Raw genomic sequence first — 12,554 nt, 5'->3', positions numbered from 1 at the left:
TTTCCTATTCTCTTTTAAACTTCAGCAGAATTATCAGGGAAAATGGGAAAAAAAGGATGCTGCCTGTGACTCGGGTATTATTTTTATCTACATCACATGGAGGAAAGTTGCTTAAATGCTGTGGGATTGTCTTCCTGGGATCTCACATATTAAGTAAATATATAAAGCAGAGTCACTGTTCCACACCCTCACTGATGAGTTAACTTCTAGAGCTGCTCTAGGTTTCCATTTTAAACTCTGCCTTCTTGTTTTAAGTTTGCAGTCATTGGAAATTCTTTGTGAAAAGGCCACTGAATGAAGAGACAAAGGCCATAAGCCAGCGGGAGGTTGGGACAGTTCTAGTCAGCTAGGGGTCATCATGTGGAAGAGATGGCAGGTGAGAGTCACTAGCGGCAGCTGGGGGATGAGGGCATCAACCTGGTGAAGGGAGTCTGGGTGGGGCACCAGGAGCATCTGCCGCCTGGACTTAGGTGGGACCACATCCCTAGTATTTCTAACAACACTTTTGTCTGGGTAAAAGGATCTACTCGGTAATAGAAGAGTTTCAGAAGAGTTAACAAAGACTGCCTTTTCAGAAGAGTTAACAAAGACTGCGACATTTGTTTGCTCTGAGATTTTGTCTTAGTGGCTGTGCTCTGGATCTGGTCTCGGTCCTAAGGCTGTGCTTTAATGGCCACACCTTGAAATGGTTAGAAGCAGTTTCATTTTCAACCCTGAGAGTCCCAGAATCCCTGGGCTCTCTATATCTATCTGAATCTGTTGGCAAACTTTCTTCCCTGAGCCCATCCCTTTCTTGTACTACCTTATCAAAAAAGGCTAGTAGCAACCAGCTCACGTTTTCAAATTCTGCTTTAAAACTGACTAACCCAAGTCAAGAATACTCTGTTTTCCAGACTGCCACAGGCAATAGTTTCACAAAATATTTACCAGTACATAACACGGGTTGCCATTCTTCCAGCATCCTATAAGAGTTTTCTCACTGCCGTCTGTTCACCAAGAGACCATGCAGTGATTGTAGAAATATAATTCTTTGAAAGGGCAGTAAAGAATTAGGGCCAATAACGCAAGGTGGATTAATGAGAATCCTTTTCATGGGGATGGAGAATAGAAGTTACCCCTGTGGATCTAATCCAGATCCTTTCTGCCATGTGATTATCTACTAAGAGAGCCAGTCTACAGATGTAGACAAATGAACAGAACAAAGCAGAGGTGTGAGAGGCACCAAGGGTTTCCTGGGTTCCTGTCACTTTGCACTTTCCCAGTTCCAGCTCCTGAGGCTCAGCTGTTTTCCTTTGCCTCTGTGAGTCCCCTTTCCCCTATCTTTATGATAAATTCCCATTTTTACTTTACACTAGCTTAAGTGGTTTCCAGTTACTTGAAATCAAATAGTCTCAACTAATTCAGAAGAACATGATGTACCTGAGACCAAAGTCATGTACCAATCCTCGTATGGTCCAGTGCCCCAGCCCCAGCCAGTCTGATGCTGGACCAGATTATCACTTGGCTCTCTCCTGGTTCTGAAGTTCTATGTAAGGTGCTTCTGAATAAGCACACTGATGTGAGGAACCCATGACTTCCACAAGTAGAGCCCGTGACAGGGAACCACCGTAGAGCGAGTGTGTAACTCAGCGCACAGCCACCTCCGTGTGCACACTCTACCAGCTGATGATAAGTGATAAGTAAGCGCTCACTAAGTCTTTCTTTCTCCGTCCAGAACCAGCACATTGCCCTCTGCTCATGGCTGGGTACGTAGTTGTGTGAAGAAAATCAGTTGCCCTATAACTATTGTCTTTTTCAGTTTGTAAATCAGTGTTATATTACTTTAATGAAAAAAATTGGGAAGCATTCTTTATGATCTAAAATAGTAAATGTAGTACAGAAAAGACAGAGTCTTACAAGGTCCTATGGTATAGCACAGGGAACTATGTTCAATATCCTGTGATAAACCATAATGGAAAAGAAAATGAAAAAGAATATGTGTGTGTGTGTGTGTGTGTGTGTGTATATATATATATATATATATATATATATATATATAAAACTGAATCACTTTGCTGTACGGTAGAAATTAACACAACATCGTAAATCAACTATACTTTGATAAAATAAATTTAAAAAATAAAAAGAACCAGCACATTGGTTTAGGTGCATAAATGTGAGTAAAAGAGTAATTTACTTTGTAGATTTAAGTGGGCTTTGCAGGTGGAATCAACTATCTATAATAGACACTGAACTAGAACCAGCAGACTGTACCATTACGATATGTGCACACATGAAAAAAAAGCAAACAAGGTTTGCCATGTGAGCAATGAGAGAAGTTCCCCACTTCTAGTAGGTGGGGTAAAATTGCTGTATCCTACACTTAGGACTAGTCAACCAACCAGTATTCTGTCTCAGCTCCCTCCAGTAGTTTAGGTGGCAGGTAGCAGGTGGGTTAGGAATGGAGGTGAAGGACTCCATAGCACATCCAGGACTGCCTAGCCCGAGAGGTGCAGAGCAGATGCTCATCCAGGGCAGAGAAGTAATCCCAAGAGAGAAAACGTTAAAGAACTTGGCCTGCGGTTGACTTAATTAATACACCACTTCAAGTGTGGGGAAGGTCCTTATACAGACGTCCCGGCTGGTGATAATCTGGCCTCAAGGAAAACTATGGAGCAGGTGGCTAACATTGCAGACCACTTTGTGATTAGAACAGGGGGACATTTGATGGCATGGGGTTTTAGCAAGAAGTTCTGCAGTAAAGGATAGAGTGCTTCAGCCAGGGGCTTAGTGAATAAAATGTTGACTCCAGATGGCCATGAACGATGGCACCTAACTTCTGTGGCCCTGTTCCCTCATCTCTAAAACAACTTGTTGAGTTTCAGATTTGGCCATTTTTAAGTATATGGGATAGATTAGGTATGACCTCTCTTGAAAGTTTTCCCTGCAAGATATCTGGTAGGATATGTCTTCCCATGTGACAAAATGCCATTAAGAGTCATAACTGCTGCTGCGCAACTTTTGTCTTTTAGTAGAAACTCCTATTCCTTGAACGATGTGTATTGGTACATCTTTCTCTGCTTTTTTTCTCTTTCAAATAAAATGTCTAATGTTTGACTTGCTTATCCATATGTGTTCTGGGAATCAGTTTCCGCCCAGTACATCCTGCTGGTTTATTTCATAGCACACTTTTAAGGAGTGAGGATGCAAATGGCCTCACAGGTAACTTGACCTTGAAAAACTGTGGAGACTGACAGAGGGAACTCATCTTTGAGCAGCTGTTCTCAGTGCAACATTCGAATCTGTAGAAACATAGCTAGGCTCATTGGATGAACATTTAGAATCCTAGTAAATTGCTCAGAGATTCCTAAAGTCCATTTTAGGGGATCGGACCATGCGACTGTGGTTTTTGATACCGTTATTTTAATTTGTGTACTCTGTCCAAAGTTACATTTTAAAAAGTGTTCGTGCTTTTTGTAAAGTGATACGTTTTAAGCACACTAAAGGTCATTCGAGTGTTGTTCTCCAAAAATAATAATGTCTACCTAACATTGTGAAAATTTTAATGATTTTTGCTTACTCTAGGAAGTACTTTTTGTCTCTCCTGCTGTTATCTCTTTTACTTGCCTTATGTAATATCATTGCACATAGGAACCCCATGGATGAGAGTCATTTTCAGAGGGGAAAATGAAAGGCGTCACCTTGTGACTTTCCAGTTTCTAATGATCCGTATATTAGTCATGTTCAAATCCCCCACTGGACTAGAACAGATACATTCCTTAAGCCTTTGAGGTTTGTGTACCATGTCTCTCCAGAATGTTAGAGCCAGAAAGGGCCTTAGAATTGGTCCACTTTATGAAATCGTTTTATTTTTTAGATGAAAAAAATAGTGTCCACAAAAGTTGAGATGACTGGTTCAAGGTCATTTGGCGAGGTGGTAGCAAAGCACAGAATAAAATCTATTCTAATCCATCTTCCACTCTGTTATCCTACCTAACAGCTGAAATTGAAGACACCATGCTTTTCTCCTGCAAAGTTTTTAGCTAAAAAAATAGGAAAAAAATCTGGTTTCTCTTCCCACTTCATCTTGGCTCCAGATCCTGCACCTAAGTTCTTAAATCAGAGGATAATAGAGTAGACATGATTATGGATGTATTCAGAGAGCAGCAAGAGCAAAACAACTAAAAACAATAATCTTTGCAGAATCCAGTAAGGAAACACAAGACCACCCACATGGTCCTGTGTCCAGTGACACCCAGAAGGAGACCAACAACATGACCCTCAGAAAGGAGGCAAATTAAAGCACACAGAAGGGAATGAAGCTGGAGCACCTGCATCGTCAATAACCAGTGTTTGTTTGAACAACTGTAGCACTGAGAGAAGAAAAAAAAGAAAATTCCACTATTGTAGTTGATTCAAAGAGAGACATGCTACAGTTTCTTTGATGTTCTATCAGAGGAGATCTGCGACAAGCAGCCGGGCTTGAAAATACAGAGCTCTTCTGTTGGGAGGTCAGCATTAAGACTAAAAGATATCAGGAAACATCAGTAGGATGGACCCAGGGATTTCTACATGTGTGACTTGGATGCAAGACTGTTTTTTCAGCTGTTAGAGCTATGTAGCATCCGTCTCAGTAGCATGCCCTGAGGTGACCAACACAGTGGCAGGAGATGGACCATGGTCTCCTTGATCTAACCGGAGAGACATGGAAGCTCCCCACTAATGATACTGACTGCCAGCAACATCAAACCTCAGTGCCAGTGGGTGAAACAGCAGTGAGAACAGCAAGAGTCCAGCTGAGGAAAGACCCCTAGGGGTGGAGGTGAAGGAGGACTTAGAGAGGAGGTCCTGACTCTCTCCCCTTTGCTGACCACCTCCTCTTGGGCCTGTGGGTCTTAACCTTTTTGGTTCATTTGGGGCCATCATATTGTCATCCATTATTGCCCTCCTGTGTTCCTACTCAGGACTGATACGAAAGTTGGAAACATGAGCTCCAGCTCCTGTGCCACCTCCTCGTGTTCCCAACACTGGTCAAGGCTGCATGGGAAGCTCTTCACCAACTCAGCCTTAACACAATATGGGGGCTTCCCTGGTGGCGCAGTGGTTGAGAGTCCGCCTGCCGATGCAGGGGACGCGGGTTCGTGCCCCGGTCCGGGAGGATCCCACATGCCGCGGAGCGGCTGGGCCTGTGAGCCATGACCACTGAGCCTGCGCGTCCGGAGCCTGTGCTCCGCAACGGGAGAGGCCACAACAGTGAGAGGCCCGCGTACCACAAAAAAATAAAAAATAAAAATAAATAAATAAACACTATATGGTGGTGATGGTATCATGGTCCCACTAATACACTTTTCAAGCCCCATGTCTTCTTCACAGGGCCCTTAGTGCTCTTCATCCCCATTTCTCCAAATCTTCATCGTCCCTTTCCCCGACAACGCCTCTGGAACAGTCTCCTTTCTCCCGAAATTATTAGCTCATTCATGTGCTTGGGTGACTCCTGCAGCCAAGGGGGTTTCTATTCACCAGTTCCCTTTCCTTGTATCTTTGAATGATGCAGCTTCTGGATAATTGACGATCTGTGCTCATCTATGTAACATCAGTGAATCTCTTCACTCTTCTAATACACATTTAACTGGGACTTAAATATCCCCGTGAGCTACCCACAGTATAAGAAAAATAAAAAGTTCTCTAAAAGCCTCTTATTTTTCCCAAGACATACTCTGTGGTTGTTATCCTTAAGTATTATTGTAAGTGTTATCTAACAGTGCACTGGTTGCTGTGAAGAAACAGAGGTGAGTTTCAGTGAGTTACCAATTAGAGAAAGAAAGAAAGAAAAAAATATATATATAATATCTAAGAAGTCAGGGAAAGCACAACGGGAAAGGAGACAAAATACTAAGAGATTGTTAATTACTTTGTAAGAATGTTTGAGATGCATGGAGGGGTGTGTGTTTCTGAACATGTGTTTAATAAACCTGCGAACCCACCGGAAGGTGCCTGTGAGACGCTTGGAGTGTTGCTTTGATGACTAAAACCGGCAGCCAACTAGTTTCCAAATGGAAAAGGTTTCCTTTACTTAGTTTAGACAGTCGGTGTTCATTGTTCTAATCACTTTGACCAACCACCCCACAGGTCTCTGGATCCTGGTGGTTGATCTCTGGCCATTTCCAGATGGGTCACACCTTACTCTAAATGGGGTTGTCTCTGAGCATGGGCTGTAACCTACACAGTCATTTTTCCTACAGAAATGAGTAAGTTTCCAGTAAGGACAAGGCATTGGAAGTCCAGGGGATATAGTAGTGAGCAAAGCAGACGAGGTCTCTGTCCTCATGGAGTTTACAGTCCAGCGCAATGGACGCACTTACACGTGTACCTGTGTGATTGTCTAATCATAGCTACTCTGGAGGCAGAGCTCTGTGAGAGTTCAGGTGAGAGACAGAGGTTTCCCTGAAGATGGGGTGATTAAGCAGTGGTATAGAGGTGGGTGGGGATTAACTGGGGGAGGGGAAGCAGCATCTGGAGGTCCATTAGCACAGAGAGGGTGACACATTTGAGGAAACCAGACGGTGATCAGGGTGGCTAGAATATAGACAAGACTGGCCAGACATGGGGCCAGAGAGCCAAACAAGGACCGGCTCCGGCAGGGTCTTGTGGTTCACATGTACAGTCTTGAATTTCATTCCAAGAACAATGGCAAGTCACTGGGGGTGTGTTAAATGGTTGGATCTGTGGTCCAGTAACGATGAAGAGTAGAACAAGGCTTGACTGTTGAAAGCATGCTTGCCTCTGACTGATATGAAGCAGTTCTTGAATATCTCTCAAACTTGTGTATGTCTTTTTACAAGGGAACCTTAAGAACGTCATGTGAGGCTTTTATCCTCTCAGCATCTGCGGGGAATCTCTGCTCTTGACTCTGCCCAGATGGGGGGAGCCCAGTTTTCCTTTGGCTCTGGATACAGAGCCCTCTTGTGCGCCACGCATCTGCCCTCCTGTGTTTCCTTCAGAAATCCACACCTTTGTGAGCCAGAGCTCAACCATGGAGTAATGAGGGAGGTGACTAGGGAGCAGGGCGTGGGTCGGGTCTGTGGGAAAACCAGCGGCTAAGTTACCACGTGGAGGAGGGTAACTGGATCTTCCTCAACCTCACTCCCCAGCCCTCCTGGGACAGGTGTTCAAATCTTGGCTTATGCCAGCTAACATGAATAGCTTTTGAGTTTTGAAAATAATTAAATATCAGTTTGAAGTAGCAACCGAAAAATTGACCAAATCCATAGAGATTACTGAAATCAGCGTCTTGAGGCACACCTCAGTTTAGGGAGAGCTCAAAATTAAGAAGGATATTTGCTGTTGCTCCTGAGCCCCTGCTGCCTTTTCCAGTCCACCCTGAGGGCCGTTTTCCCTCCACTCATCCTTTCTTTTGGTGACTCTGGGCACAGCGTGCTTCCTCTCCCTCATCCTACCAGCCAACAACTCCTGTTCCCCTACCCTGTCTATCTCCTAACTACTTTCTTTTCTCTTTTTTTATGCTTATTGATTTCCTTACAGAATGGAATTGAGTAAAGGGAAGATGTATGAAGAAACTGTACACACAATATTATGTCAAGAAGAACTTCCTCAGAGTCAGCTCTGTTACATGGTAGATTGAGTTCCCAAGGAAAATAATGAGGCCAATCACCTGAGTTATTTAAAAATCAGCTGGACAAAGAAACCAAGGGTGTGCTGGCAGGAAGGCCCCAGTCTCAGCTATATTGGAATGAAGAAAATGATCCTAATAGGATTTTTCTCTCCTCATTTTACTTTTTCTCTAGGCTGAATCCTTTAACTCATGCTGAAATCAGTTATATCCAAAGACAGCAAGATTCACTACTTTCCTGTGGCCAAATTCATCAGAAACTAGAACAAAAGCAGGGAAAGGAGGTATTAAAGAATCGCTTTTTCAACTATCAAGAAACTCTCTGGTCCCATGGGAGAAAATCAGTGTAGAACTCTCATTCTTGGCCTGTTCTTGATTCTGTGATCAAAGGAAAAATTCTCTGGAAACAGGAGGGTAAGTTCTGCTAACATTTCATGGTAAAAACTACTATGTTATACATAGCTTCCTGCAGGATCTGCATATAATTTTTGTCCATCAACAAGTAAAATTTTATTCTTTGAACAACACGTTTTCCCACTACATGTTTCTGGCCATTTCTCTGAAGTCCATTTATTTTTTTATACAGCCTTGCAGAGCATTGCAGAAGCCTTTTCAAACTCAAAATATATGAAATATAGTCATTACTATATTGGGGCAGATCAGTGTCCTTCCCACCTAGCACTCTAGTGTCCAAGCAAAGATGCTATGGTTTTCCATCTTGGCATCGTCAGATAAACATATTCCTTTACTTGACCCAAGACTTCAGTGAAAAATCTACCATGATTTAATAATCAGATAGTACCTCATACATAGAGCACTTGTACTTTATAAACTCTTTCACTAGTATCCACTCTTTTGATCTTCAATTTGGGTATTATTAAGTCCAGTATACAAATGAAAGATCTGAAGCTCAAAAAGGGGGAAATAATCTGCTCATTGAATGACAGAGATAGCAAGGGCAGGCTGGAACACAATCCCCGATCTGTCTCCAAAGCCCTAGATTCTTCCCATTCTACCACCTTGCCCTTCTCAGGGGTTTGGGGCAGCCTCACCCTAGAAACATGCAGGTGATAAGTTTTAGATGCTGAATGCAACCTCTATATATGTCAGACCAAAAACCTACACCCTCAAATAGGACATAATAAACATGGTGTTTTAATCAGTGACCCAGATGAAAGTAGCTGCTTATCTACTTTCAAGCATTTTTCATTCATGGGGAAACAAGGATGCAAATTAATTTGAACTTTGTGTCTTTGGGTTGAAGGAATTCACCTGATCCCTGAAAATGAGATTCATTCTGCCTGTTCTCTTTGCAGACCCTCTTTTCCTGGCCTCCTTACACCCCCAGGGTACCTAGGGGTCTTCCCCTGGGCATTGAGAAAGCAGTGTGTTGGAGTAACAATAACTTACTGCTGATTAGGTTTAATTGGAAGATCAAGCAAGGTAAACCCACACAATGCCTTGAGCAGGAACTTTCTGTCTTCTGCAGCTGACTGGTTCTCTGCCATTTCCAAGGACCATCAAAAACTGCAAAAACTTGACCTTAAGGATGGCAAAGAGTAAAGGAAGAAAACTTGTGAACATGGAATTAATGCCCTACTGAAGGCAGACCGCAAAAAAGATTTTAACAAGACTCACCACTACCCCTGAAGGTAGGCAGGACCTGACATCTGCTTCTAATTAATAGAATATGGCAAAGGTGGTGGGACGCTGTTCCCATCTGGCTAAGCTGGTGAAGTAAGCATCCGTGTTCACAGAGCTCATCTGTTTGGCTTAAGGTGATTGGGGTGGGCATTGGTTTTTGTTTTCTGTTACTTGCAACAGGAACTGTACTAACTGATATTACACCACTGGCAAACTCAGAAGTCTAGTTTCCCACGTTGATCTCCACAGCAACATAGATCAATCAGAGTTATAGATTTTTTTAGGGCTGAAAAGAACCCATTGAATTTCTAGTCCAGCACACTTTTCTTTATGAATTAAGATCCACAGTGTTTTGGAAAAGGGTGACAAACTATATACCGATCAAATTTCTTGACTTGAAGTCAAATGATTTTTTTCGACTACTCCACACTACTTCAATAATACATTAAGAATCTTTTAGACTGATTTTTGATAACCAACTATGTACTCAGCTTTCTGCTCCCCCGTAAAGAAAGACTGAACATTGAGAAGTACTGCCCTTTGGAAAAACTGAAGAAAGGCATAAGAATGTCAGTGCAAACAACAGTAAAAATTCTGTGCCCCCTCCAAACATTCTAAGATGATATAAGATTTTGTAGGATTTATATTTATCCACATATAATTTTCGAAATAGCCTATTTTTTTCCAATTTTTTATTGTGGTAAAATACACATAACAGTATTCATAATAAAAGTAGTGAGTGGAAATATAGTTGAACTATACTTGTTAAGGACCTTTTTACTGTGTACCTTCAATTACTCCTTCCTGTCCTTTGTGCTACCATTGTCATGTATTTTAATCTTATGTATGCTATAAACACACAAAACATTGTTACTATTTTTGCTTTAAACAAGCATGTGTCATTTAGAGCAGTTAAACATAAGTACATGTTTTATTTTAAAAAAACTGAATAGTTTTTTATCCCCTATCTCCTATTTCTCTTCTTCCTTCCTTTTTCTCAGCCACCATTACCACCATATCATTTATTGCAGAATATATTTTACTTAGTCACAGGTCAAATTGATCACAGGTCAGATTTAATTGACAGGTTCTTAAAATTTAATTGACAGTTATTTTTTTTAATTTATTTTAACATATTTATTTATTTTTGGCTGCGTTCGGTCTTCGTTGCTATCTTCGTTGCTATGCACAGGCTTTCTCTAGTTGCAGCGAGTACGGGCCACTCTTCATTGTGGTGCGCAGGCTTCTCGTTGAGGTGGCTTCTCTTGTTGTGGAGCGCGGGCTCTAGGTGCGCGAGCTTCAGCAGTTGTGGCACGTGGGCTCAGTAGTTGGCTCATGGGCTCCAGAACACAGGCTCAGTAGTTGTGGCACACGGGCCTAGCTGCTCCGCAGCACGTGGGATCCTCCCAGACCAGGGCTTGAACCCGTGTCCCCTACCTTGGTGCGCCACCAGGGAAGTCCCGACAGAGTTATTTTTAATGGGATTCTGGATATAGGTGGAGGTAAGAAACTCCTTATCTTAACCATAATTTTCAATTCCTTTATTTATCATAGTAAATAATTTCTGAATTATAGCCATTAATAAAATTAACTTCTCTATCTACAAAATGTAATATTATCTAGAAGTTGTAAACTTATCTTTGGTCATTTTTTAAATACACAGTTCTACGTGGTGATGGAGCCAGAGTTAATAATTTGGACCTCTCGTTTTACTTGCTTTCAGTGGGAAAAAAATTACGTTGATACCAAAAAATTATGTTGATAGCTTTTTAGAAAGCAACCAGCTGAAAGCAGTGGATCAGGAACAATCTCTAAATATGGATTAGTGTTACATTTGATTCAAGATGGATTTGGGAACCTGTTTCAATCTGGTTTAATTGTAGGATGTACATTCAAATGTAATGAAGGGGATTTTGCTCCTGGCCATAGAACAGCTATAACATCCTATCTTTTGTTCTATAGCCAACTTGACCTAGTGGATATCTATAGAACATTCTACCCCAAACTGCTGAATGCACATTGTTTTCAATTTCACATCTAACACTCGCCATAACAGACCAGATGCTAAGCAATGAAACAAGAATCAATACGTTTTTAAAAACTGAAATCAAAGAAAGTATGTTCTCTGACCAAAATACAACTAAATTAGATATTAATAACAAAATGATGTCTTAAAGATCTCCAAACATTTAAAAATTAACATATTTCTAAATAGCCTACGTGTCAAAGAAGAAATCACAAAAGAAATGAGAAAAAATGTTGAATTCATGAAAATTAAAACAGCATATATCAAAATACATATGATGCAATTAAAGAAGCGTCTGCAATATATCCATGTACAGCACAGGGAACATAGCCAATATTTTATAATAACTATAAATGGAATACAACCTTTAAAAATTGTGAATCACTATGTTGTATACCTGAAACTTATATAATATTGTATCTCAACTATACCTCAATTTAAATAATAAAATAAAAAGAAGTGTCTGTAGGAAAAGTTATAACTTTGCTTACATTTAAAAAAAATGATATACAAAAATCAGTGTACGACAAAGATATTATAAGAAAAGACAACTACAGGCTGACATCCCTTGTGAACATGGATGTTTTAGAATTATTTTTTAAAAATTAAGAAAGTGAATCCAGCAATATATTTAAAAAGCCAAAAAATTATGACCAAGTGGGAGGTGTCACAGGAATGCAAGTTTGGGTTAACATTTAAAAATCAATCAATAGGGCTTCCCTGGTGGCGCAGTGATTGAGAGTCCGCCTGCCGAGGCAGGGGGCACGGCTTCGTGCCCCGGTACGGGAAGATCCCACATGCCGCGGAACGGCTGGGCCCGTGAGCCATGGCCGCTGAGCCTGCGTGTCCGGAGCCTGTGCTCCGCGGCGGGAGAGGCCACAACAGTGAGAGGCCCGCGTACCCCGCATACCGCAAAAAAAAAAAAAAAAAGGAAATTGCATATGTACAGAATGGCCCAATGTCTGTGCATATGATGTGTATGTGTGCATAAATATTCTTTTATCCATGCACACATACTTTTTCTATATATTAATGAATGCTAAATACAAAGAAAGAAATTGGCAAAAATACATAGCAAATAGTGGTTATACCTATGGGGTATGACTTGGGTTCCTAAAGCAGCAGACCCAAAGACAAGGATTTGCATGTAAGTGGTTTAATGGGAGACGGCTCCAGGAAACACTGGTGGGAGAAAGGGAAAGTCAGACGCAGAAGGGAAGGAAGAAAATAAAGGGTGTGTTATTGAACAAGTTCCCACAGTGGGCAAGGAGGGCT

Source organism: Delphinus delphis, chromosome 16 (genome assembly GCF_949987515.2).
Source record: "Delphinus delphis chromosome 16, mDelDel1.2, whole genome shotgun sequence".
Classification (NCBI taxonomy): Eukaryota; Metazoa; Chordata; class Mammalia; order Artiodactyla; family Delphinidae; genus Delphinus; species Delphinus delphis.
This window is presented reverse-complemented; position numbering follows the sequence as displayed.